The sequence below is a fragment of the Alligator mississippiensis genome, chromosome 1 (genome assembly GCF_030867095.1).
Source record: "Alligator mississippiensis isolate rAllMis1 chromosome 1, rAllMis1, whole genome shotgun sequence".
Lineage (NCBI taxonomy): Eukaryota > Metazoa > Chordata > Crocodylia > Alligatoridae > Alligator > Alligator mississippiensis.
In genome coordinates, this window is record NC_081824.1 from 448,657,207 (window position 1) to 448,683,937 (window position 26,731).

The 26,731-nt window shown below is 61.7% G+C and overlaps 3 non-coding genes across 3 annotated transcripts; all 3 read right to left on the bottom strand.

Moving 5' to 3' along the window:
- Positions 1 to 377: 377 nt before the first annotated feature.
- Positions 378 to 564, bottom strand: LOC132247845 (U2 spliceosomal RNA). The gene has a single exon (XR_009459270.1). It is a non-coding gene; the product is annotated as a U2 spliceosomal RNA (small nuclear RNA).
- Positions 565 to 12,623: 12,059 nt separating this feature from the next.
- Positions 12,624 to 12,810, bottom strand: LOC132247846 (U2 spliceosomal RNA). Its single transcript, XR_009459271.1, has one exon. It is a non-coding gene; the product is annotated as a U2 spliceosomal RNA (small nuclear RNA).
- A 12,046-nt stretch (positions 12,811 to 24,856) lies between these two features.
- On the bottom strand, positions 24,857 to 25,051 carry LOC132247856 (U2 spliceosomal RNA). The gene has a single exon (XR_009459281.1). It is a non-coding gene; the product is annotated as a U2 spliceosomal RNA (small nuclear RNA).
- Positions 25,052 to 26,731: the final 1,680 nt, after the last annotated feature.

A 26,731-nucleotide genomic window follows, 5' to 3' on the forward strand; every position in this document is an offset into this window, starting at 1 on the left:
CAATAGCCGGGAGGGCCCCGGCCTCCCCGACCCACCCTCCGGGCGCCGCTTCCGGGCCCGCGGCGGGCCCCGGCGAGCTGGGCGGGCTCCCGCCCCGCACCCCCCGCCCGCCTGCCCGCCCCGGCCCGGGCCCCGGGGTCCCGCCCGGGGCCCCGGCCTCCCCCCCGGCGGGAGGCGGCGGCGGCAGCGGGGCCGTGCTGCCTGCCGAGCAGGAGGGCGCGCGCTCCCTCCCCTGCCAGTGGGCTGCCCGCCCCGCGGCGGCAGCCAGCCCTTTGCATAGGGCCTGCCCCCTGGGGCCGCCCAGGGGCCCCGCCCCTGCTGCCGCTGCCGCTGCTTTTGGAACCCAGAGAGGAGGAAGGCGGCGCTCCCCCGGGAGGGGAGCAGGCACCGGGCCCGGAGGCACTGCAATACCGGGCCGATGCGTGGAGGGGCTGGAGCAAGCTCCGAGGCCCGCTCCCGGCACCAAAAATGCGTTTAATGCGTCGGTCCTCACATCGAGGACGTATCAGCGATTAAACTGATAAGAACAGATTGACTTTTATCAGTAAATGGTAAGGATGGTAAATCCAAAAAAGATGACAAAGCCGATAGGGAAATACAGAACGCCCGGGCGAGGGACTAACAATAAAAGGATGGGGGTGAGGTTGGGAACGCACCTAGGTTACATGCGATACAAAGTTAGCCAACTAAGCCCGGGGGTAAGGGGAGAGGGGAGTGGGGAGGGGGAGGGAGGGGGGGGTTTCGCGACGCTGAGAGAGAAAGAGGATAGAAACACACATACCCGTGACAATGGTCCGCGACGGTGGGAGAAGTGGTCCGAAGATGAAGCGTCTCAGTCTAGATACAGTCTATCGCGGGGGTCCTCTTCGGGTGGCGCTGGGTCGTCGTCCGTCGTTGATGAGTCCTCTTGAAGCGAAGGTCCGTCTGTTGCGGAGGGGGGCGGTTCAGGCGGTCCCCTCCGGGTCCGGTCCGGCGGCTGTTCTCCTGCTGGGGTCCGTGTACTGGCGGTGGCCCGTGATGTGTTCCACGTAGATGTCGTGGGACCACCGGATGGTGTCGGACACCATGAGGCAGCGCATCAGCTTGGCGTAGCGGCGGGAGACGCGGCAGGCGCGCAGGACGCTCTCGTTACTGGGGTCCCAGGCTCCGAGCGTCCCCACGATGAGCGCGTCGACCGTCACGTCGTAGCCGCGGCCCCTCAAGGTGTCGGCCAGCGGGGCGTACTTCTCCCGCTTGCGAGCCCGGGCGTCGGCGAAGGCTTGGCGCCGGTTCTCGAACGGGATGGTGACGTCCACGATGGTGATCTTCTTGGCCTCCTCGTCGGTGATCACGATGTCGGGGCGCATCTGGCTCTCGCAGCCCGGGACGGTGCGGTTGACGGAGACCTGCCCCGCGGCGGCCGGGATGGCCCTCACCAGCCGGTCCTGGACGGCGTTGTGGCGGAGCTGCCAGGCCCTGGCGTGCGGCTTGCAGCTGCACAGCACGTGGGGGAGGGTCTCGGCCGCGTAGCCGCACCGGCGGCACCTCTTGTCCCGGTGGCCGAAGCGGACGGCCCCGTTGAGAGGCAGGCAGTTGAGGCGGGCGCGGTGGAGGAAGCGCCAGTCCGCGAAGCGCGTGAAGCTCCCGCTGGGCATGAAGTGGTTGCTGGCGTCCCACTTCGAGGTGACGTCGAAGACCTTGCCCTGGTCGGGTTTGGCCCTCAGGTCGCCGGCGTATTTGTTGCGGACGGCGTCCTTCAGGAACCTCTCCAGGAAGGTCCTCGTGCGGGGCGTCACGGTCACGGAGTCGGCGTGCGGGGCTGGCTGCAGGGAGACTGCCAGCTCCCGGCGCTCCTCGGTCCAAGTCCAGGCGCAGCCGATGCGCTTCCCGAGGCGGCGCGTGGCGTTGCGGGCTCGGCTCCACAGCGAGGCAAAGTCCCCGCCGTCTCGGCTGAACTCGCCCTCCAGCGAGCCGCTCAGGAAGGTGGCCAAGTCACGTCCGGTGGGTTGCCTGCCGATCCTCTTGCGGGCGGTCTCCTCCAGGGCGCTGGCGGCGATGATACTTACCGTCGCGTCCGGGCAGGTCAGGAGGCGGAAGGCGTGGGTGACCACGGCGATGTCGCCGAGGTCTCCCATGCGGGGCACGTTGGCACCCCCCTGCCGGTAGGGGATGTGCAGGACCTCGTTGCTGGCCCGCAGCGGCAGGTGCAGCCACTTCTTGAGCAGCCGTCGGATCTCGGCGTCCGCCTTCTTGAGGGGGGTCTTGGGGACCGCCGAGCCTCTCAGGACGAATGCGACGCGGGGGATGAGGAAAGTGTTCACCGCGTCGATCTTCTGCCACGGGGCCAGCAGGGACGAGTCCAGTTTGTGCGCGTCCTGCACGATGCCGTTGATGGTTTCCTCCGGCGTCTGCCTGGCCCGGTGGCCGGTGGGCGTCCCCAGGTGGCAGTAGGCCTCTCCGTCGCGCAGGTGCCGCATCGCCTGGCCCTGGATCGTGACGGTGGAGTCCAGGACGCGGCTCTTCTGCTTCCCGTCGACGTGCAGGGAAGCGCACTTGGCGACGTTGAAACGCAGGCCCATCCACCTGGCCGCCTCCGACGTCACGTCCAGCATCTGCTGCAGCTGGGTGGCGTCGGGGGCGAGGAGCACGAGGTCGTCGGCGTAGGCCAGGACGCTCAGCTTCTCGCCGTAGAGGTGGAGCCCGCCGGGGCCGCCCGCCACGGCTCGAAGGAGCGGTTCCATGGCCAGGTTGAAGATGATGGGGCTGAGGGGGCAGCCCTGCCTCACTCCCGACCGGATGGGGATCTCCGCGGTCTCCCCGTCGGTGGCGCGGACGGTTGTGGTGCAGCCGTGGTAGAGCTCGCGCACCAGGTTGGTGACGCCGTCCGGCAGGCCCAGCTCGCGGAGGGTGTCGAAGATGTGGCGGTGGGGCACGGACCCGAAGGCGTTGGAAATGTCCAGCCACGCCACCGCGCACTGCTTCTTGGTCCTCCGGGCGTTGTCCAGGGCCATCTGGAGGGTGAAATTGTGCTCGTAGCAGCCCTCCGTGGACATGAAGCCCTTCTGGCTTCGGCTGACGGCTCCGCCGGTCACCGCCCAGTCGGCGATGCGGCCCGCCAGGCAGCCGGCGTAGAGTTTCGCGACGGTGGAGCACAGGGTGATGGGTCGCCAGTTGCCCGGGTCGTTCGGGTCTCCCTTCTTGTGGATGAGGACCGTCATGGCCCTCTTCCAGGCGGCGGGCGTGCGCCGGAACTCTCTGCACCTGTTGAAGAGAACAGAAAGAACAAGGCAGCCCGGGTCACGTTTTTTAAGGAGACCGTACCTGATCCCGTCCTTGCCGGGGGCGGTGTCCCTGGTCCTCTTCAGGCGGGCTTCCACCTCCTGCGGCGTGAAGGCGTCCTCGAACCCCTCCGCCGGGGGCACGGGGGTCAGCGCTTCGACGGTCGCGGGGCGTGGGGTGGCGGCATCCGTTGGAGGGTTGAAGACCCTGCTGAAATATCTGAAGAGAGCCTCCCGGGGGACCTGGCAGAAGGCCGAGGGTCCCTCCAGGATTTCTCTCACCGCCTTGGGACGGTTGGCCCGGTACAGCTTCTGGATCCGGGAGGCCGCCGCCGGGTCGTAGCGCTGGCGCCTGGGTCGCCTCTGCGGTTGGGGCCTGTGGTCTCGTCGCGTCGCCGGTCTGTTGTTGTTTCCTCGGGGTTGGCCGGGCCGGGCGGCCGCCGAGAGCTCCTCTGTGAGCCGGGCCACCGAGGCCTCGAAAGCCTCGAAGGTGGTGGCCTGGGAGAGCTCCTCCAGCCAGAGGGTCTGCCATGGAGAGGGCATCCTCTGCTGCGGGGAGGGCTCCGCACCGGGAGATTCCGGCACGCTCGGGGGCCGGAGGGCGCCCGGCGGCTCGGTTCCTCCCGGCGGCTCCGGAATCCTCGGCGGGGCGGGGGCCTCGGGTGGCCCCGGGGGTCCCGGTGGAGGGCTGTCCGGTCGGGGCGTCGCGTTCGGTCGGGGGACCCTGGGCGGAGGCCTGCACGGTGGCGTCGTCGGGGCAGGTCTCTCCGTAGGGCGGTCCTCGGAGGTCTGGTCCGGTGGGGTTGTCGGCGGGGTGGCCGGTCTGGCGGGTCTCCGCGCCGCGGCCTGGGTGCGCCGGGCCGGGGCGGCGGACCTCACCAGCGTGCCGGGTCTCCTCTCTGCTCCGTGGCCTTGGCATACCTTCTGGTGGTTCTTGAGGAGTTTCAAGGCCTCGTATTCGGTGCCGCAGAGGGAGCAGTAAAAAGCTAGGCGCAGCTGGTGGAAGCGCCGCAGGTGCTTGTTCATGTCGCCGTGCGACCTGTACTGTCTCGGCGGGTGGCAGGTCGGGCAGAACAGCTTGCCCGGAAGAGGGAAGGGGAGGAACGTGAGCGCCGTCACGTCTGCTCCTTCCCCTGGGTCGTCCGTGGGGGGGTCCGGCATCGGGGGGGTTCGGGGCTCCTCCACCAGCGTGGGGAGACCCTTGGGGGGGGCGTCCTCGGGGCCGCCGGGGTCCGGGGGCCGTCGCCGTTCGGGGCCCGTCGTCGTCACCGGGGCGCCGTGGGGGTCCGGAGGGCTCCGCTGTCGCACGGGACGCTCCGTCGTTGTCCGGGGGGCGTCCTCGGGCTCCGGGGTCCTCCGCCGGGAGGCGGCTCTCGTCAGCCGGGGTTCCGGGCTTTGAGAGTCTCTCTGCCTCCGGGGGTCGATCGATGGTCGGGGGTCCGCCGCCGCCTGTCGGGGTCCCGACATCGTGGGGGGGTGCGTCGGGGTTCTTCGCCGGCTCGGGTTCGCTGGTCTACCCTCCTGGGAGGGTCCTCCGGGATCCGTAGTCGACGTTCCGCCCTAGCTGGGGTCTCCGTGCCTCGAGCGTTCTCGACAGTGGATCAGGGCGTCCTTGAGACCTGGGGGTGTTGCTCCACGTTCCGTCCTCCGAACCCTGGCGTTCGCCTACCGACCGAGGTCTTCGGCTACTAGCCCGAGCTGGGGTTTTCGCTTTATCGGGGTCCGGCGAGCCAGAGCACCCTTTGGCTACTAACCTGGGAAGCACGGTCGCTTGCGCAACCGGATACCCTTTCGGACGTACTGGCGGCACCGCCTTCTCTAGCCCGTCATGACTGACGAGAACCCTCGCTGCAGCAGGAGAAAGAAAAGCAAGCTGCTAGTCAGCTCACTTTTTGTCTCTATAGTTCCGGCAGTCTGCCGGACTGGGTTGGCGCCGGTCCTGGAAGTAGTGCAATACCAGGCCGGGCGCGGGGCGAGAGTAAGTGTTTCTCTGTCTTTTTCGGCAATTAAACTGCAAAACCGGGCCGATGTGTGGAGCGGATGGAGCAAGCTCCGAGTTCCGCTCCCGGCACCGGAAAATGCGTTCAATGCGTCAGTCCTCGCATCGAGAACGTAAGAACAGATTTTTTTTTTTTTTTTTTTTTTTTTTTTTTTTTTTTTATTAAAAGCATCCTTCCTTCACCACCACCAGGAAAAACCTCTCTCCTTCACATCACAGCACAACAAACCTTCCCGTACAAAACTGGAAAGCGCTTGTCTCTTTGTTACAGGTTCAAACTACAAAACCATTTTAGCTCTCCCTTAAGTAACAACGCTGAACATAAAATAACATCACATAACATAACATCTATCCAAACAGTTTCCTCCACCTTTCCCACCCCTTCCCTGCCCTCTCACTCAAACAGTTTCTGCCACTCAATACCTTCCCACTCTCCTTCTCCTTTCCGTCGATAGTACCCCAACTCTGCGTACGCTAAATACACACATTCCCGTGGCGCGAAATAAAGCCCCTTCTGTACCAATAAACATCGCGTTTTCCACAGTGCCATCCTTGTACACAACAGTAAAACCCGAATCTCCCATTCCCACGCTTTATGCCTCGCCAGTCCGTACATCGCTCCCTCGTAGCTCACGCAATCCCCCCACCCTATCTCTTTACAAAACTTCGCCACCTTCTGCCAAACCTTCTGTGCATATGAGCATTCCCATAGCACGTGGAACACCGTTTCCTCCCTGCTGCACAGTTCCCTCGGACACTCCCCTGACCTTAGCAGACCCCATTTCCGCTGCTCTGCCCTCACCGGTAGCACTTTCCTGACCGCTCGCCACGCAAAATCCTCGTGCTCCCCCTTCCATCTTTTCCCCACTATCCCCTTCCAGGCCCTTCCCACCTGCCCTTCTGACAACTCTCCTATATCTGCCATCTCGTCCTTCGCTCTGATTCCTCTCAGCACCTTCTTTGCTTCTCTCAGTCCCTCGCACCCTAACTCCTCCAGCCCCTTCGCTCTCAAAAAGGCCCAGGCCCGTGCATACCACTTGGGCGGTCTCTCGGCCCACAAGCCCGTCCACCTCTCTCCGTATAATCCCAACCTCCTTAAAAACCTTCCCGCCCAATATCTGCACAACGCCGCCGCTTTCCTTCCCTCCAAACCCGCAATTCGCACCACCCCTTTCCAAAAGTGCACGTACAGGAACACCTCTAGTTCCGGCACGCCCCAGCCTCCCAAGTTCTCCCCCTTATATAGCTCCCTCCTCGCCACCTTCTCCGTCTGCCCACCCCAGAAAAAGAGACATATCTCCCTTTGCACCCGCCTCACCTGCAACCAGGTAGGCGGGTATACCGTTGCCACAAACAAAATTGTTGGCAGCAGAAACTGTTTCATAATCCCCACCTTTCCCCGAAACGTCAACTTCCTCGTTCGCCATAGTCCTACCACCTTCCTCACCTGCCCTCGAAGCGCCTCCCACGCCCGTTCCCCCTTCCCCTTCACATCCATATAGACTCCCAACACCTTCAAACCCTCCTTCTCTACCTGCCACCCCACCTCCTCCAGCCCGGCCCATTCCCCCACCGCTAACAAACTGCTTTTCCCTGTGTTCACTCGTGGCCCCGCTGCTTCCCCATATTCCTTAATGCTTTCCACCACCCTCTCCAAGGACCCCCTATCCCGCACCATAAACATCACGTCATCCATATACAGAGTCACTCTCACTTCTCCTCCCCCCGGTACCGGTATTCCTCTCACTCTCCCATCTCTCCTCACTCTCTGTGCCAACGGCTCTATGCCGCACACAAACAGCTCCGGAGATAGGGGGCACCCCTGGCGCACCCCTCTCTCCACCCTGAATTCCTCTCCCAAAACGCCCTTCACCGAGATCCTGCTCCTCGCCCCTCTATACAGGGCTCTCACCCACCCCACAAATTTCCCAGGGAAGCCCATCCGGTCCAACACCTTAAACAGGAAACCATGCTCCAAACTGTCATATGCCTTCTCTAGATCTACACTACCCATCACCACTTTCCACCCCCTTTCTCCCACGTACTCCAAAGTATCTCTCCATACCCACTGCGTATCCCCCAGCCTCCTACCCTTCACTGCACACGTCTGATCTTCCCCCACCACCTCTCCCATCACCTTCCCCATCCTTGTTGCCAGCACCTTTGAGAACAACTTGTAATCCACATTCAATAAAGTAATCGGTCTCCAGTTCTTCAACACTTCCTTGTCCCCTTTCTTATGCAACAACACCACCACCCCCACCGCAAAGCCCTCCCCGACCACCCCTGATTCCATCACCTCCCGAAACATCTCCACCACATCCTCCCCCACCACCCCCCAGAAACGCTCGTAAAATTCAGCCGGCAACCCATCCAAACCCGGCGTCTTCCCCTTCTTCATCTGCCCCAACACCTCCTTCACTTCTTCCTCCGTGACGTCCCTCTCCAAATCCACCCTCTCCCTTTCTTCTACCCTCTTTTCCAGCTCCCCCAAAAACCTCTCCCCCGCCATCCCATCCACCTCTCGCTTTTTATACAGCTCCGCGTAGAAACCTGTCACCTCCTTTAACACCTCCCTTTGCGACTCGACCCGCACTCCCTTCCCTGTCACCACCGCCCCCACTTCCTTGCTCCCTTTTCTAACTCTGCCTGCAAAATACTTCCCCCATTCCTCCCCCTCCCCCATCCACGGAGCCCGTGCTAAAAACATCCTTTCCTGTTCCTTCCCCCGAAACCATTCCTCTACCGCCCGTTTCGCCTCCCCCAGCTCCCGCTTCACTTCCTTTCCCCCCATCGCTTCTCGAATCAGCCCCTGAACCTTCCCCTGCAATCTCCCCAGCTCCTTCCTCTTCTCCCACGCTTGCCGTTTTCCAACTCTACTAAACCACCCCTTGATCTTCTCCTTCATAACCCTCCACCAATCCCAATGTGATTTAAACAGCACTCTTGTTGTTCTCCACCTCTCATATTCCCTCCCAAAGGCTTTACACACCCGTTCGTCGTCCAGCACCCTCGTGTTCAGCTTCCACACCCCCTTCCCTCTCCCTCCCCCGACCCGTAACTGTACCCTCAACATCTTGTGATCACTAAAACCCACTTCCACCACCTCCTTCCTTTCCACCCCCACTCCTTCCGAAACCAACACAAAATCAATTCTCGAAACCTTCTGTCCCCTGGGGTCAATCCTCGTTCCCACCCGCTCTCCCTTCCAGACATCCACCAGCCCCTCTTCCCGAATCCAATTCCCCAAACACCTCCCTGTACTATCCAAACTTCCCCCGCCAACCCCCCCTTCCCTATCTCCTCCCTCGAGAATGCAGTTGAAATCTCCGACAAAAACTTTCTTCCCTCCCCCTCCCCCACATATCGCCAATCTCCGAAAGAATTCCCTCCGTTCCTCCTTCACCGCCGGGGCGTAGACATTGAAAACCCCCACCTCCTCCCCCCCCACCTCCACCTTCATGTGTTGCAGGCGCCCCTCAACTAAGACCTCTACCCCGGTTACTGTTACCCGTGTTTCATCCACTAAGATTCCCACCCCCGCCGCTTTATTTCCACCCGCCCCCGCCCACCACGATCTTCCCTTGTCCCATCTTCTCCGTAGCACCCCGTAATCTTCTTCCCACCCGATCCCACACTCTTGTAAACAAATAATATCAGCCCTCACCGCCCTCAAAAACCCTCCCATCCTTTCCCACCGTTTCTTAGACGCTAGACTCCTCACATTTAAGGAGACAACACACAATGCCCCTGCCATGGCGAGTAGCAACAACAAAAACTTCCCCTTTTTCACACTTCTTCCCCACTCTCACTCTCCGATGTCTCCAGCACGGATTCCACCCCTTTCCGCCATTTCCCTGAAGTTTTCAAACGCTCCCCCACTGCTTTTGGGTTCAAAAATCCCAAAATGTCTGCCGTTTCCCTTTCCCCCTCTCCCTTTTCTTTCTTCTTCCCTTTCCCTCTTTCCTTTCCACCGTCGGTTTGTACCCCCGGCTTCTTCGTCTCCTTTTCCTCCCCGCCGGAGTTCTTCCTTTTCTTGAGACTCCCGTCTCGCCCTTGCTCAATGGCCTCCATCTCCTCCAGTTGTTCTACCCACGCTTTCTCTTTTATACGACTCGGCTTTTGTCCCTTTCCATGTTGCCTTTCCAAATCTGCTACCATACCCCTCAAGTGTTGCAATCCCTCAGCCTCCCTTCCTTCCTCCTCTGTTTTCTGTGTCCACTTCTCCACATTTTCCTCCTCCACCAGCTCTTTGGCTGCCTCTTCGATCCCCTCGTAAACCTTCTCCTCGTTCTCGAATCTTTCCTCAACCTGCGTTTCCTCCACGCACATCTCGTCCCCTTGCTCTGGCACCAACCTCTGCGCCTCCTCCTCCTCCTCCTCCAGTATTCTCGTTTCCTCCCGGGCCTCCTCACGACTCCCCGCCATCCGTACGCGGTTAGCGTAGGACGAGGGGCACGCCTGCTGCGTGTGTCCCTCCTGCCCGCACCCTGGACACACAATGCTCCCCTTACAGAATTGGGCTGTGTGCCCCAGGCCCCGACAGCGGTAACACACAGTAAGGCGACAGAACGCCGCCAAATGCCCCTCTTGCCCGCACCGGTTACACAACTTGGGCTGATCGTGATATACCACGTAACCTCTGCATGGCCCAATTTGCACCGCCGAAGCTAAGTGCTTGACTGCCCCGGGCTTTCCCACCACCTCGCAGAGCGTCACCTTTGCTTTCCATGCCCCGGTCCACACCCCCCAGCGATCACACTCTCTCTCGACAACAGCCACCCGTTCCACCCTCTGCTCCAGCCATCTTTTAACTTCTTCTTTTTGGTCCACCTCAGTAAACATCTTGATGTAGAGAATTCTCTCTCGTGCTCTCCGCCCCATGTCAAAAACCAGGCCCTCCAAATCCCCTCTGTTCTGGGCCTCCTCATGTGCCTTCCAAAATGCTGCGTAACTGCTCCCATTTTCGAACGTGACATTCCAAACTTTTCTGTTATCGAAAGCAATTACACAGTACAAGTCTCTCGGGTTCACTTTGAGAAGCTTCAGGAGCACCTCTGCCATGAACTCCCCACGCCTCAGTGTCTTACTTCCTTTGTAGCCCTCAGGGCTGAGGGTTATTTTCACCCTCCATTTTGTGCCCTGGCCACCATTTCCTGCTTCTTCAGGCTCTGCTTCTGCCTCTGGCCCTGGTGTCTCCCGACGACTTCCTGCCGCCGGCGAGGCTCCTCCTCCATCTTCAGGGGTCTTCTGCCCCCCCGCTCCCACGTGGGCCTTCCCTTTCCGTTGAACGCGGGTCCACCCCTCCTCCTCCTTCTCCTCCTCCATCGCCATTTGCTCACCATCTCTGGTCTCCGCCCAGTCACCGATATGGTTCGCCAACCGACGTCTCTGCTCCCGGACTCTCTCCGCCTCGGTTCCTGCCTCCGCCGTAATCTGCATACTCATCTGCATATTCATCTGCATATCCGACCTCGCCTTCGAAGCAGCCATTCCACTCTGTGTCACTGTCTCCTCCGTCTCGTGCGCTGCGCTGCTCATGGGTGTCTAAAGACCCCGCATGCCTAGCACGTCAGTTTTTCCACTGAAAACAGCCGATACTACACTTGATCTGAGCCTTCAAGAGGCCGAGAAGCGATAACCTGCTCGAGGCCGGAGGGGGAGCGGGCACCCCGGGCCGGCGGCCCAGGGGGCCCGGCGAGCAGGGCCGGGGGCGGCCCCGGCGGCGGCGGCGGCCGGTCCCGGAGCCTGGCGACTGAGCGACTGGCTGGCTCGCTCTCTCTCCTGCGGGCGGGCGGGCAGGTGCGTGCCGCTCCTTCCTCGACTCGACGAGTTCATCGACGTTCGGGCTGGAAGGGACCTCGGAAGATCATCGAGTCCGTCCAGCCCCGCCTGCCCAAAGGGCCGGCCGGCCGGAAGGAAGGAAGGAAGGAAGGAAGGAAGGAAGGAAGGAAGGAAGGAAGTCCGTCCGTCCGCTGGGCTCAGTGGATCCCAGCAAGAGAAGCATCCCGTTTGCTGTCGAAGGGGTTCAAGGGAGGCAGGCGCTCGAACCGAACCGAACCGAACCGAACCGAACCGAACCACCTCCGGTGGCAGGCTGTTCCCGACAGACCTTGCCTTGGGGGCTCGGACAGGAAAGCAATTCTTCCTCGTGTCCAGCCTGAAACAGCCTTGTAGGAGTTAGTTAGTTGAGGACCGTTCGACCGGGTCGTCCTCCCTTCCCTTCCCTTCCCTTCCCTTCCCTTCCCTTCCCTTCCCTTCCCTTCCCTTCCTTGGGGCTCGCTCGCTCGCTCGCTCGCTCTGGGGAACAAACGCGTTCCCCCAGCTACTGGTTGGTGGTCAACTTCGAGGTGGCCATCAGACCGCCCCCGAGCGAGCGAGCGAGCGAGCGAGCGAGCCTGGGCTTTCTCCAGGCAGGCAGGCAGGCAGGCAGGCAGGCAGGCAGGCAGGGCTCTCAGCCTGTCACGGTAGGGTCGGCTTCCCTGACCTGTGATCGCGCGCGCGGCTGGCGTGGCTCTTCTCTGGACGGACTCTCTCCAGCTTCTCCACGTCACGCCCGTCCTTTTGGAATTGTGGAGCCAGCCCAAAACCGACCGACCGACCGAGCGACCGCAGCACTCCAGCCGAGGCCGAGTACAAGGGGAGAAGGACGGCCTGCCCGCCCGCCCGGGGTTTGCTCGAGAAGCATCTCTGGACGCAAGCCAGCGCTTGGGTCGCTCCACTAGCTGGTAGCATCGCGCTGCAGGCTAGGCTCGACTCCACTCGGGCCTCCTTCCTTCCTTCCTTCCTTCCTTCCTTCCGCTTGCCCCGGTCTCCGTCTACTGCTTTCACTTGACTTGCGCTTGCACACGCCCCGCCGCTCGCCCGCTCTGGCTTTGGGCGGCGGCGGCGGCGGCGGCGACGACGACGCCGTCGCTCGACGAAGGCAGCGTCTGGTCTTAAGGGGCCTCGCAGGCCGACGCGGAAAAGGAGGCTGCAAGGCCTGCCTGCCAATAGCCGGGAGGGCCCCGGCCTCCCCGACCCACCCTCCGGGCGCCGCTTCCGGGCCCGCGGCGGGCCCCGGCGAGCTGGGCGGGCTCCCGCCCCGCACCCCCCGCCCGCCTGCCCGCCCCGGCCCGGGCCCCGGGGTCCCGCCCGGGGCCCCGGCCTCCCCCCCGGCGGGAGGCGGCGGCGGCAGCGGGGCCGTGCTGCCTGCCGAGCAGGAGGGCGCGCGCTCCCTCCCCTGCCAGTGGGCTGCCCGCCCCGCGGCGGCAGCCAGCCCTTTGCATAGGGCCTGCCCCCTGGGGCCGCCCAGGGGCCCCGCCCCTGCTGCCGCTGCCGCTGCTTTTGGAACCCAGAGAGGAGGAAGGCGGCGCTCCCCCGGGAGGGGAGCAGGCACCGGGCCCGGAGGCACTGCAATACCGGGCCGATGCGTGGAGGGGCTGGAGCAAGCTCCGAGGCCCGCTCCCGGCACCAAAAATGCGTTTAATGCGTCGGTCCTCACATCGAGGACGTATCAGCGATTAAACTGATAAGAACAGATTGACTTTTATCAGTAAATGGTAAGGATGGTAAATCCAAAAAAGATGACAAAGCCGATAGGGAAATACAGAACGCCCGGGCGAGGGACTAACAATAGAAGGATGGGGGTGAGGTTGGGAACGCACCTAGGTTACATGCGATACAAAGTTAGCCAACTAAGCCCGGGGGTAAGGGGAGAGGGGAGTGGGGAGGGGGAGGGAGGGGGGGGTTTCGCGACGCTGAGAGAGAAAGAGGATAGAAACACACATACCCGTGACAATGGTCCGCAACGGTGGGAGGAGTGGTCCGAGGATGAGGCGTCTCAGTCTAGATACAGTCTATCGCGGGGGTCCTCTTCGGGTGGCGCTGGGTCGTCGTCCGTCGTTGATGAGTCCTCTTGAAGCGAAGGTCCGTCTGTTGCGGAGGGGGGCGGTTCAGGCGGTCCCCTCCGGGTCCGGTCCGGCGGCTGTTCTCCTGCTGGGGTCCGTGTACTGGCGGTGGCCCGTGATGTGTTCCACGTAGATGTCGCGGGACCACCGGATGGTGTCGGACACCATGAGGCAGCGCATCAGCTTGGCGTAGCGGCGGGAGACGCGGCAGGCGCGCAGGACGCTCTCGTTACTGGGGTCCCAGGCTCCGAGCGTCCCCACGATGAGCGCGTCGACCGTCACGTCGTAGCCGCGGCCCCTCAGGGTGTCGGCCAGCGGGGCGTACTTCTCCCGCTTGCGAGCCCGGGCGTCGGTGAAGGCTTGGCGCCGGTTCTCGAACGGGATGGTGACGTCCACGATGGTGATCTTCTTGGCCTCCTCGTCGGTGATCACGATGTCGGGGCGCATCTGGCTCTCGCAGCCCGGGACGGTGCGGTTGACGGAGACCTGCCCCGCGGCGGCCGGGATGGCCCTCACCAGCCGGTCCTGGACGGCGTTGTGGCGGAGCTGCCAGGCCCTGGCGTGCGGCTTGCAGCTGCACAGCACGTGGGGGAGGGTCTCGGCCGCGTAGCCGCACCGTCGGCACCTCTTGTCCCGGTGGCCGAAGCGGACGGCCCCGTTGAGAGGCAGGCAGTTGAGGCGGGCGCGGTGGAGGAAGCGCCAGTCCGCGAAGCGCGTGAAGCTCCCGCTGGGCATGAAGTGGTTGCTGGCGTCCCACTTCGAGGTGACGTCGAAGACCTTGCCCTGGTCGGGTTTGGCCCTCAGGTCGCCGGCGTATTTGTTGCGGACGGCGTCCTTCAGGAACCTCTCCAGGAAGGTCCTCGTGCGGGGCGTCACGGTCACGGGGTCGGCGTGCGGGGCTGGCTGCAGGGAGACTGCCAGCTCCCGGCGCTCCTCGGTCCAAGTCCAGGCGCAGCCGATGCGCTTCCCGAGGCGGCGCGTGGCGTTGCGGGCTCGGCTCCACAGCGAGGCAAAGTCCCCGCCGTCTCGGCTGAACTCGCCCTCCAGCGAGCCGCTCAGGAAGGTGGCCAAGTCACGTCCGGTGGGTTGCCTGCCGATCCTCTTGCGGGCGGTCTCCTCCAGGGCGCTGGCGGCGATGATACTTACCGTCGCGTCCGGGCAGGTCAGGAGGCGGAAGGCGTGGGTGACCACGGCGATGTCGCCGAGGTCTCCCATGCGGGGCACGTTGGCACCCCCCTGCCGGTAGGGGATGTGCAGGACCTCGTTGCTGGCCCGCAGCGGCAGGTGCAGCCACTTCTTGAGCAGCCGTCGGATCTCGGCGTCCGCCTTCTTGAGGGGGGTCTTGGGGACCGCCGAGCCTCTCAGGACGAACGCGACGCGGGGGATGAGGAAAGTGTTCACCGCGTCGATCTTCTGCCACGGGGCCAGCAGGGACGAGTCCAGTTTGTGCGCGTCCTGCACGATGCCGTTGATGGTTTCCTCCGGCGTCTGCCTGGCCCGGTGGCCGGTGGGCGTCCCCAGGTGGCAGTAGGCCTCTCCGTCGCGCAGGTGCCGCATCGCCTGGCCCTGGATCGTGAGGGTGGAGTCCAGGACGCGGCTCTTCTGCTTCCCGTCGACGTGCAGGGAAGCGCACTTGGCGACGTTGAAACGCAGGCCCATCCACCTGGCCGCCTCCGACGTCACGTCCAGCATCTGCTGCAGCTGGGTGGCGTCGGGGGCGAGGAGCACGAGGTCGTCGGCGTAGGCCAGGACGCTCAGCTTCTCGCCGTAGAGGTCGAGCCCGCCGGGGCCGCCCGCCACGGCTCGAAGGAGCGGTTCCATGGCCAGGTTGAAGATGATGGGGCTGAGGGGGCAGCCCTGCCTCACTCCCGACCGGATGGGGATCTCCGCGGTCTCCCCGTCGGTGGCGCGGACGGTTGTGGTGCAGCCGTGGTAGAGCTCGCGCACCAGGTTGGTGACGCCGTCCGGCAGGCCCAGCTCGCGGAGGGTGTCGAAGATGTGGCGGTGGGGCACGGACCCGAAGGCGTTGGAAATGTCCAGCCACGCCACCGCGCACTGCTTCTTGGTCCTCCGGGCGTTGTCCAGGGCCATTTGGAGGGTGAAATTGTGCTCGTAGCAGCCCTCCGTGGACATGAAGCCCTTCTGGCTTCGGCTGACGGCTCCGCCGGTCACCGCCCAGTCGGCGATGCGGCCCGCCAGGCAGCCGGCGTAGAGTTTCGCGACGGTGGAGCACAGGGTGATGGGTCGCCAGTTGCCCGGGTCGTTCGGGTCTCCCTTCTTGTGGATGAGGACCGTCATGGCCCTCTTCCAGGCGGCGGGCGTGCGCCGGAACTCTCTGCACCTGTTGAAGAGAACAGAAAGAACAAGGCAGCCCGGGTCACGTTTTTTAAGGAGACCGTACCTGATCCCGTCCTTGCCGGGGGCGGTGTCCCTGGTCCTCTTCAGGCGGGCTTCCACCTCCTGCGGCGTGAAGGCGTCCTCGAACCCCTCCGCCGGGGGCACGGGGGTCAGCGCTTCGACGGTCGCGGGGCGTGGGGTGGCGGCATCCGTTGGAGGGTTGAAGACCCTGCTGAAATATCTGAAGAGAGCCTCCCGGGGGACCTGGCAGAAGGCCGAGGGTCCCTCCAGGATTTCTCTCACCGCCTTGGGACGGTTGGCCCGGTACAGCTTCTGGATCCGGGAGGCTGCCGCCGGGTCGTAGCGCTGGCGCCTGGGTCGCCTCTGCGGTTGGGGCCTGTGGTCTCGTCGCGTCGCCGGTCTGTTGTTGTTTCCTCGGGGTTGGCCGGGCCGGGCGGCCGCCGAGAGCTCCTCTGTGAGCCGGGCCACCGAGGCCTCGAAAGCCTCGAAGGTGGTGGCCTGGGAGAGCTCCTCCAGCCAGAGGGTCTGCCATGGAGAGGGCATCCTCTGCTGCGGGGAGGGCTCCGCACCGGGAGATTCCGGCACGCTCGGGGGCCGGAGGGCGCCCGGCGGCTCGGTTCCTCCCGGCGGCTCCGGAATCCTCGGCGGGGCGGGGGCCTCGGGTGGCCCCGGGGGTCCCGGTGGAGGGCTGTCCGGTCGGGGCGTCGCGTTCGGTCGGGGGACCCTGGGCGGAGGCCTGCACGGTGGCGTCGTCGGGGCAGGTCTCTCCGTAGGGCGGTCCTCGGAGGTCTGGTCCGGTGGGGTTGTCGGCGGGGTGGCCGGTCTGGCGGGTCTCCGCGCCGCGGCCTGGGTGCGCCGGGCCGGGGCGGCGGACCTCACCAGCGTGCCGGGTCTCCTCTCTGCTCCGTGGCCTTGGCATACCTTCTGGTGGTTCTTGAGGAGCTTCAAGGCCTCGTATTCGGTGCCGCAGAGGGAGCAGTAAAAAGCTAGGCGCAGTTGGTGGAAGCGCCGCAGGTGCTTGTTCATGTCGCCGTGCGACCTGTACTGTCTCGGCGGGTGGCAGGTCGGGCAGAACAGCTTGCCCGGAAGAGGGAAGGGGAGGAACGTGAGCGCCGTCACGTCTGCTCCTTCCCCTGGGTCGTCCGTGGGGGGGTCCGGCATCGGGGGGGTTCGGGGCTCCTCCACCAGCGTGGGGAGACCCTTGGGGGGGGCGTCCTCGGGGCCGCCGGGGTCCGGGGGCCGTCGCCGTTCGGGGCCCGTCGTCGTCACCGAGGCGCCGTGGGGGTCCGGAGGGCTCCGCTGTCGCACGGGACGCTCCGTCGTTGTCCGGGGGGCGTCCTCGGGATCCGGGGTCCTCCGCCGGGAGGCGGCTCTCGTCAGCCGGGGTTCCGGGCTTTGAGAGTCTCTCTGCCTCCGGGGGTCGATCGATGGTCGGGGGTCCGCCGCCGCCTGTCGGGGTCCCGACATCGTGGGGGGTGCGTCGGGGTTCTTCGCCGACTCGGGTTCGCTGGTCTACCCTCCTGGGAGGGTCCTCCGGGATCCGCAGTCGACGTTCCGCCCTAGCTGGGGTCTCCGTGCCTCGAGCGTTCTCGACAGTGGATCAGGGCGTCCTTGAGACCTGGGGGTGTTGCTCCACGTTCCGTCCTCCGAACCCTGGCGTTCGCCTACCGACCGAGGTCTTCGGCTACTAGCCCGAGCTGGGGTTTTCGCTTTATCGGGGTCTGGCGAGCCAGAGCACCCTTTGGCTACTAACCTGGGAAGCACGGTCGCTTGCGCAACCGGATACCCTTTCGGACGTACTGGCGGCACCGCCTTCTCTAGCCCGTCATGACTGACGAGAACCCTCGCTGCAGCAGGAGAAAGAAAAGCAAGCTGCTAGTCAGCTCACTTTTTGTCTCTATAGTTCCGGCAGTCTGCCGGACTGGGTTGGCGCCGGTCCTGGAAGAACTGCAATACCAGGCCGGGGGCGGGGTGAAAGTAAGTGTTTCTCTGTCTTTTTCGGCAATTAAACTGCAAAACCGGGCCGATGTGTGGAGCGGATGGAGCAAGCTCCGAGTTCAGCTCCCGGCACCGGAAAATGCGTTCAATGCGTCAGTCCTCGCATCGAGAACGTAAGAACAGATTTTTTTTTTTTTTTTTTTTTTTTTTTTTTATTAAAAGCATCCTTCCTTCACCACCACCAGGAAAAACCTCTCTCCTTCACATCACAGCACAACAAACCTTCCCGTACAAAACTGGAAAGCGCTTGTCTCTTTGTTACAGGTTCAAACTACAAAACCATTTTAGCTCTCCCTTAAGTAACAACGCTGAACATAAAATAACATCACATAACATAACATCTATCCAAACAGTTTCCTCCACCTTTCCCACCCCTTCCCTGCCCTCTCACTCAAACAGTTTCTGCCACTCAATACCTTCCCACTCTCCTTCTCCTTTCCGTCGATAGTACCCCAACTCTGCGTACGCTAAATACACACATTCCCGTGGCGCGAAATAAAGCCCCTTCTGTACCAATAAACATCGCGTTTTCCACAGTGCCATCCTTGTACACAACAGTAAAACCCGAATCTCCCATTCCCACGCTTTATGCCTCGCCAGTCCGTACATCGCTCCCTCGTAGCTCACGCAATCCCCCCACCCTATCTCTTTACAAAACTTCGCCACCTTCTGCCAAACCTTCTGTGCATATGAGCATTCCCATAGCACGTGGAACACCGTTTCCTCCCTGCTGCACAGTTCCCTCGGACACTCCCCTGACCTTAGCAGACCCCATTTCCGCTGCTCTGCCCTCACCGGTAGCACTTTCCTGACCGCTCGCCACGCAAAATCCTCGTGCTCCCCCTTCCATCTTTTCCCCACTATCCCCTTCCAGGCCCTTCCCACCTGCCCTTCTGACAACTCTCCTATATCTGCCATCTCGTCCTTCGCTCTGATTCCTCTCAGCACCTTCTTTGCTTCTCTCAGTCCCTCGCACCCTAACTCCTCCAGCCCCTTCGCTCTCAAAAAGGCCCAGGCCCGTGCATACCACTTGGGCGGTCTCTCGGCCCACAAGCCCGTCCACCTCTCTCCGTATAATCCCAACCTCCTTAAAAACCTTCCCGCCCAATATCTGCACAACGCCGCCGCTTTCCTTCCCTCCAAACCCGCAATTCGCACCACCCCTTTCCAAAAGTGCACGTACAGGAACACCTCTAGTTCCGGCACGCCCCAGCCTCCCAAGTTCTCCCCCTTATATAGCTCCCTCCTCGCCACCTTCTCCGTCTGCCCACCCCAGAAAAAGAGACATATCTCCCTTTGCACCCGCCTCACCTGCAACCAGGTAGGCGGGTATACCGTTGCCACAAACAAAATTGTTGGCAGCAGAAACTGTTTCATAATCCCCACCTTTCCCCGAAACGTCAACTTCCTCGTTCGCCATAGTCCTACCACCTTCCTCACCTGCCCTCGAAGCGCCTCCCACGCCCGTTCCCCCTTCCCCTTCACATCCATATAGACTCCCAACACCTTCAAACCCTCCTTCTCTACCTGCCACCCCACCTCCTCCAGCCCGGCCCATTCCCCCACCGCTAACAAACTGCTTTTCCCTGTGTTCACTCGTGGCCCCGCTGCTTCCCCATATTCCTTAATGCTTTCCACCACCCTCTCCAAGGACCCCCTATCCCGCACCATAAACATCACGTCATCCATATACAGAGTCACTCTCACTTCTCCTCCCCCCGGTACCGGTATTCCTCTCACTCTCCCATCTCTCCTCACTCTCTGTGCCAACGGCTCTATGCCGCACACAAACAGCTCCGGAGATAGGGGGCACCCCTGGCGCACCCCTCTCTCCACCCTGAATTCCTCTCCCAAAACGCCCTTCACCGAGATCCTGCTCCTCGCCCCTCTATACAGGGCTCTCACCCACCCCACAAATTTCCCAGGGAAGCCCATCCGGTCCAACACCTTAAACAGGAAACCATGCTCCAAACTGTCATATGCCTTCTCTAGATCTACACTACCCATCACCACTTTCCACCCCCTTTCTCCCACGTACTCCAAAGTATCTCTCCATACCCACTGCGTATCCCCCAGCCTCCTACCCTTCACTGCACACGTCTGATCTTCCCCCACCACCTCTCCCATCACCTTCCCCATCCTTGTTGCCAGCACCTTTGAGAACAACTTGTAATCCACATTCAATAAAGTAATCGGTCTCCAGTTCTTCAACACTTCCTTGTCCCCTTTCTTATGCAACAACACCACCACCCCCACCGCAAAGCCCTCCCCGACCACCCCTGATTCCATCACCTCCCGAAACATCTCCACCACATCCTCCCCCACCACCCCCCAGAAACGCTCGTAAAATTCAGCCGGCAACCCATCCAAACCCGGCGTCTTCCCCTTCTTCATCTGCCCCAACACCTCCTTCACTTCTTCCTCCGTGACGTCCCTCTCCAAATCCACCCTCTCCCTTTCTTCTACCCTCTTTTCCAGCTCCCCCAAAAACCTCTCCCCCGCCATCCCATCCACCTCTCGCTTTTTATACAGCTCCGCGTAGAAACCTGTCACCTCCTTTAACACCTCCCTTTGCGACTCGACCCGCACTCCCTTCCCTGTCACCACCGCCCCCACTTCCTTGCTCCCTTTTCTAACTCTGCCTGCAAAATACTTCCCCCATTCCTCCCCCTCCCCCATCCACGGAGCCCGTGCTAAAAACATCCTTTCCTGTTCCTTCCCCCGAAACCATTCCTCTACCGCCCGTTTCGCCTCCCCCAGCTCCCGCTTCACTTCCTTTCCCCCCATCGCTTCTCGAATCAGCCCCTGAACCTTCCCCTGCAATCTCCCCAGCTCCTTCCTCTTCTCCCACGCTTGCCGTTTTCCAACTCTACTAAACCACCCCTTGATCTTCTCCTTCATAACCCTCCACCAATCCCAATGTGATTTAAACAGCACTCTTGTTGTTCTCCACCTCTCATATTCCCTCCCAAAGGCTTTACACACCCGTTCGTCGTCCAGCACCCTCGTGTTCAGCTTCCACACCCCCTTCCCTCTCCCTCCCCCGACCCGTAACTGTACCCTCAACATCTTGTGATCACTAAAACCCACTTCCACCACCTCCTTCCTTTCCACCCCCACTCCTTCCGAAACCAACACAAAATCAATTCTCGAAACCTTCTGTCCCCTGGGGTCAATCCTCGTTCCCACCCGCTCTCCCTTCCAGACATCCACCAGCCCCTCTTCCCGAATCCAATTCCCCAAACACCTCCCTGTACTATCCAAACTTCCCCCGCCAACCCCCCCTTCCCTATCTCCTCCCTCGAGAATGCAGTTGAAATCTCCGACAAAAACTTTCTTCCCTCCCCCTCCCCCACATATCGCCAATCTCCGAAAGAATTCCCTCCGTTCCTCCTTCACCGCCGGGGCGTAGACATTGAAAACCCCCACCTCCTCCCCCCCCACCTCCACCTTCATGTGTTGCAGGCGCCCCTCAACTAAGACCTCTACCCCGGTTACTGTTACCCGTGTTTCATCCACTAAGATTCCCACCCCCGCCGCTTTATTTCCACCCGCCCCCGCCCACCACGATCTTCCCTTGTCCCATCTTCTCCGTAGCACCCCGTAATCTTCTTCCCACCCGATCCCACACTCTTGTAAACAAATAATATCAGCCCTCACCGCCCTCAAAAACCCTCCCATCCTTTCCCACCGTTTCTTAGACGCTAGACTCCTCACATTTAAGGAGACAACACACAATGCCCCTGCCATGGCGAGTAGCAACAACAAAAACTTCCCCTTTTTCACACTTCTTCCCCACTCTCACTCTCCGATGTCTCCAGCACGGATTCCACCCCTTTCCGCCATTTCCCTGAAGTTTTCAAACGCTCCCCCACTGCTTTTGGGTTCAAAAATCCCAAAATGTCTGCCGTTTCCCTTTCCCCCTCTCCCTTTTCTTTCTTCTTCCCTTTCCCTCTTTCCTTTCCACCGTCGGTTTGTACCCCCGGCTTCTTCGTCTCCTTTTCCTCCCCGCCGGAGTTCTTCCTTTTCTTGAGACTCCCGTCTCGCCCTTGCTCAATGGCCTCCATCTCCTCCAGTTGTTCTACCCACGCTTTCTCTTTTATACGACTCGGCTTTTGTCCCTTTCCATGTTGCCTTTCCAAATCTGCTACCATACCCCTCAAGTGTTGCAATCCCTCAGCCTCCCTTCCTTCCTCCTCTGTTTTCTGTGTCCACTTCTCCACATTTTCCTCCTCCACCAGCTCTTTGGCTGCCTCTTCGATCCCCTCGTAAACCTTCTCCTCGTTCTCGAATCTTTCCTCAACCTGCGTTTCCTCCACGCACATCTCGTCCCCTTGCTCTGGCACCAACCTCTGCGCCTCCTCCTCCTCCAGTATTCTCGTTTCCTCCCGGGCCTCCTCACGACTCCCCGCCATCCGTACGCGGTTAGCGTAGGACGAGGGGCACGCCTGCTGCGTGTGTCCCTCCTGCCCGCACCCTGGACACACAATGCTCCCCTTACAGAATTGGGCTGTGTGCCCCAGGCCCCGACAGCGGTAACACACAGTAAGGCGACAGAACGCCGCCAAATGCCCCTCTTGCCCGCACCGGTTACACAACTTGGGCTGATCGTGATATACCACGTAACCTCTGCATGGCCCAATTTGCACCGCCGAAGCTAAGTGCTTGACTGCCCCGGGCTTTCCCACCACCTCGCAGAGCGTCACCTTTGCTTTCCATGCCCCGGTCCACACCCCCCAGCGATCACACTCTCTCTCGACAACAGCCACCCGTTCCACCCTCTGCTCCAGCCATCTTTTAACTTCTTCTTTTTGGTCCACCTCAGTAAACATCTTGATGTAGAGAATTCTCTCTCGTGCTCTCCGCCCCATGTCAAAAACCAGGCCCTCCAAATCCCCTCTGTTCTGGGCCTCCTCATGTGCCTTCCAAAATGCTGCGTAACTGCTCCCATTTTCGAACGTGACATTCCAAACTTTTCTGTTATCGAAAGCAATTACACAGTACAAGTCTCTCGGGTTCACTTTGAGAAGCTTCAGGAGCACCTCTGCCATGAACTCCCCACGCCTCAGTGTCTTACTTCCTTTGTAGCCCTCAGGGCTGAGGGTTATTTTCACCCTCCATTTTGTGCCCTGGCCACCATTTCCTGCTTCTTCAGGCTCTGCTTCTGCCTCTGGCCCTGGTGTCTCCCGACGACTTCCTGCCGCCGGCGAGGCTCCTCCTCCATCTTCAGGGGTCTTCTGCCCCCCCGCTCCCACGTGGGCCTTCCCTTTCCGTTGAACGCGGGTCCACCCCTCCTCCTCCTTCTCCTCCTCCATCGCCATTTGCTCACCATCTCTGGTCTCCGCCCAGTCACCGATATGGTTCGCCAACCGACGTCTCTGCTCCCGGACTCTCTCCGCCTCGGTTCCTGCCTCCGCCGTAATCTGCATACTCATCTGCATATTCATCTGCATATCCGACCTCGCCTTCGAAGCAGCCATTCCACTCTGTGTCACTGTCTCCTCCGTCTCGTGCGCTGCGCTGCTCATGGGTGTCTAAAGACCCCGCGTGCCTAGCACGTCAGTTTTTCCACTGAAAACAGCCGATACTACACTTGATCTGAGCCTTCAAGAGGCCGAGAAGCGATAACCTGCTCGAGGCCGGAGGGGGAGCGGGCACCCCGGGCCGGCGGCCCAGGGGGCCCGGCGAGCAGGGCCGGGGGCGGCCCCGGCGGCGGCGGCGGCCGGTCCCGGAGCCTGGCGACTGAGCGACTGGCTGGCTCGCTCTCTCTCCTGCGGGCGGGCGGGCAGGTGCGTGCCGCTCCTTCCTCGACTCGACGAGTTCATCGACGTTCGGGCTGGAAGGGACCTCGGAAGATCATCGAGTCCGTCCAGCCCCGCCTGCCCAAAGGGCCGGCCGGCCGGAAGGAAGGAAGGAAGGAAGGAAGGAAGGAAGGAAGGAAGTCCGTCCGTCCGCTGGGCTCAGTGGATCCCAGCAAGAGAAGCATCCCGTTTGCTGTCGAAGGGGTTCAAGGGAGGCAGGCGCTCGAACCGAACCGAACCGAACCGAACCGAACCGAACCACCTCCGGTGGCAGGCTGTTCCCGACAGACCTTGCCTTGGGGGCTCGGACAGGAAAGCAATTCTTCCTCGTGTCCAGCCTGAAACAGCCTTGTAGGAGTTAGTTAGTTGAGGACCGTTCGACCGGGTCGTCCTCCCTTCCCTTCCCTTCCCTTCCCTTCCCTTCCCTTCCCTTCCCTTCCCTTCCCTTCCCTTCCCTTCCTTGGGGCTCGCTCGCTCGCTCGCTCGCTCTGGGGAACAAACGCGTTCCCCCAGCTACTGGTTGGTGGTCAACTTCGAGGTGGCCATCAGACCGCCCCCGAGCGAGCGAGCGAGCGAGCGAGCGAGCGAGCCTGGGCTTTCTCCAGGCAGGCAGGCAGGCAGGCAGGCAGGCAGGCAGGCAGGCAGGCAGGGCTCTCAGCCTGTCACGGTAGGGTCGGCTTCCCTGACCTGTGATCGCGCGCGCGGCTGGCGTGGCTCTTCTCTGGACGGACTCTCTCCAGCTTCTCCACGTCACGCCCGTCCTTTTGGAATTGTGGAGCCAGCCCAAAACCGACCGACCGACCGAGCGACCGCAGCACTCCAGCCGAGGCCGAGTACAAGGGGAGAAGGACGGCCTGCCCGCCCGCCCGGGGTTTGCTCGAGAAGCATCTCTGGACGCAAGCCAGCGCTTGGGTCGCTCCACTAGCTGGTAGCATCGCGCTGCAGGCTAGGCTCGACTCCACTCGGGCCTCCTTCCTTCCTTCCTTCCTTCCTTCCGCTTGCCCCGGTCTCCGTCTACTGCTTTCACTTGACTTGCGCTTGCACACGCCCCGCCGCTCGCCCGCTCTGGCTTTGGGCGGCGGCGGCGACGACGACGCCGTCGCTCGACGAAGGCAGCGTCTGGTCTTAAGGGGCCTCGCAGGCCGACGCGGAAAAGGAGGCTGCAAGGCCTGCCTGCCAATAGCCGGGAGGGCCCCGGCCTCCCCGACCCACCCTCCGGGCGCCGCTTCCGGGCCCGCGGCGGGCCCCGGCGAGCTGGGCGGGCTCCCGCCCCGCACCCCCCGCCCGCCTGCCCGCCCCGGCCCGGGCCCCGGGGTCCCGCCCGGGGCCCCGGCCTCCCCCCCGGCGGGAGGCGGCGGCGGCAGCGGGGCCGTGCTGCCTGCCGAGCAGGAGGGCGCGCGCTCCCTCCCCTGCCAGTGGGCTGCCCGCCCCGCGGCGGCAGCCAGCCCTTTGCATAGGGCCTGCCCCCTGGGGCCGCCCAGGGGCCCCGCCCCTGCTGCCGCTGCCGCTGCTTTTGGAACCCAGAGAGGAGGAAGGCGGCGCTCCCCCGGGAGGGGAAGAGGCACCGGGCCCGGAGGCACTGCAATACCGGGCCGATGCGTGGAGGGGCTGGAGCAAGCTCCGAGGCCCGCTCCCGGCACCAAAAATGCGTTTAATGCGTCGGTCCTCACATCGAGGACGTATCAGCGATTAAACTGATAAGAACAGATTTTTTTTTTTTTTTTTTTTTTTTTTTTTTATTAAAAGCATCCTTCCTTCACCACCACCAGGAAAAACCTCTCTCCTTCACATCACAGCACAACAAACCTTCCCGTACAAAACTGGAAAGCGCTTGTCTCTTTGTTACAGGTTCAAACTACAAAACCATTTTAGCTCTCCCTTAAGTAACAACGCTGAACATAAAATAACATCACATAACATAACATCTATCCAAACAGTTTCCTCCACCTTTCCCACCCCTTCCCTGCCCTCTCACTCAAACAGTTTCTGCCACTCAATACCTTCCCACTCTCCTTCTCCTTTCCGTCGATAGTACCCCAACTCTGCGTACGCTAAATACACACATTCCCGTGGCGCGAAATAAAGCCCCTTCTGTACCAATAAACATCGCGTTTTCCACAGTGCCATCCTTGTACACAACAGTAAAACCCGAATCTCCCATTCCCACGCTTTATGCCTCGCCAGTCCGTACATCGCTCCCTCGTAGCTCACGCAATCCCCCCACCCTATCTCTTTACAAAACTTCGCCACCTTCTGCCAAACCTTCTGTGCATATGAGCATTCCCATAGCACGTGGAACACCGTTTCCTCCCTGCTGCACAGTTCCCTCGGACACTCCCCTGACCTTAGCAGACCCCATTTCCGCTGCTCTGCCCTCACCGGTAGCACTTTCCTGACCGCTCGCCACGCAAAATCCTCGTGCTCCCCCTTCCATCTTTTCCCCACTATCCCCTTCCAGGCCCTTCCCACCTGCCCTTCTGACAACTCTCCTATATCTGCCATCTCGTCCTTCGCTCTGATTCCTCTCAGCACCTTCTTTGCTTCTCTCAGTCCCTCGCACCCTAACTCCTCCAGCCCCTTCGCTCTCAAAAAGGCCCAGGCCCGTGCATACCACTTGGGCGGTCTCTCGGCCCACAAGCCCGTCCACCTCTCTCCGTATAATCCCAACCTCCTTAAAAACCTTCCCGCCCAATATCTGCACAACGCCGCCGCTTTCCTTCCCTCCAAACCCGCAATTCGCACCACCCCTTTCCAAAAGTGCACGTACAGGAACACCTCTAGTTCCGGCACGCCCCAGCCTCCCAAGTTCTCCCCCTTATATAGCTCCCTCCTCGCCACCTTCTCCGTCTGCCCACCCCAGAAAAAGAGACATATCTCCCTTTGCACCCGCCTCACCTGCAACCAGGTAGGCGGGTATACCGTTGCCACAAACAAAATTGTTGGCAGCAGAAACTGTTTCATAATCCCCACCTTTCCCCGAAACGTCAACTTCCTCGTTCGCCATAGTCCTACCACCTTCCTCACCTGCCCTCGAAGCGCCTCCCACGCCCGTTCCCCCTTCCCCTTCACATCCATATAGACTCCCAACACCTTCAAACCCTCCTTCTCTACCTGCCACCCCACCTCCTCCAGCCCGGCCCATTCCCCCACCGCTAACAAACTGCTTTTCCCTGTGTTCACTCGTGGCCCCGCTGCTTCCCCATATTCCTTAATGCTTTCCACCACCCTCTCCAAGGACCCCCTATCCCGCACCATAAACATCACGTCATCCATATACAGAGTCACTCTCACTTCTCCTCCCCCCGGTACCGGTATTCCTCTCACTCTCCCATCTCTCCTCACTCTCTGTGCCAACGGCTCTATGCCGCACACAAACAGCTCCGGAGATAGGGGGCACCCCTGGCGCACCCCTCTCTCCACCCTGAATTC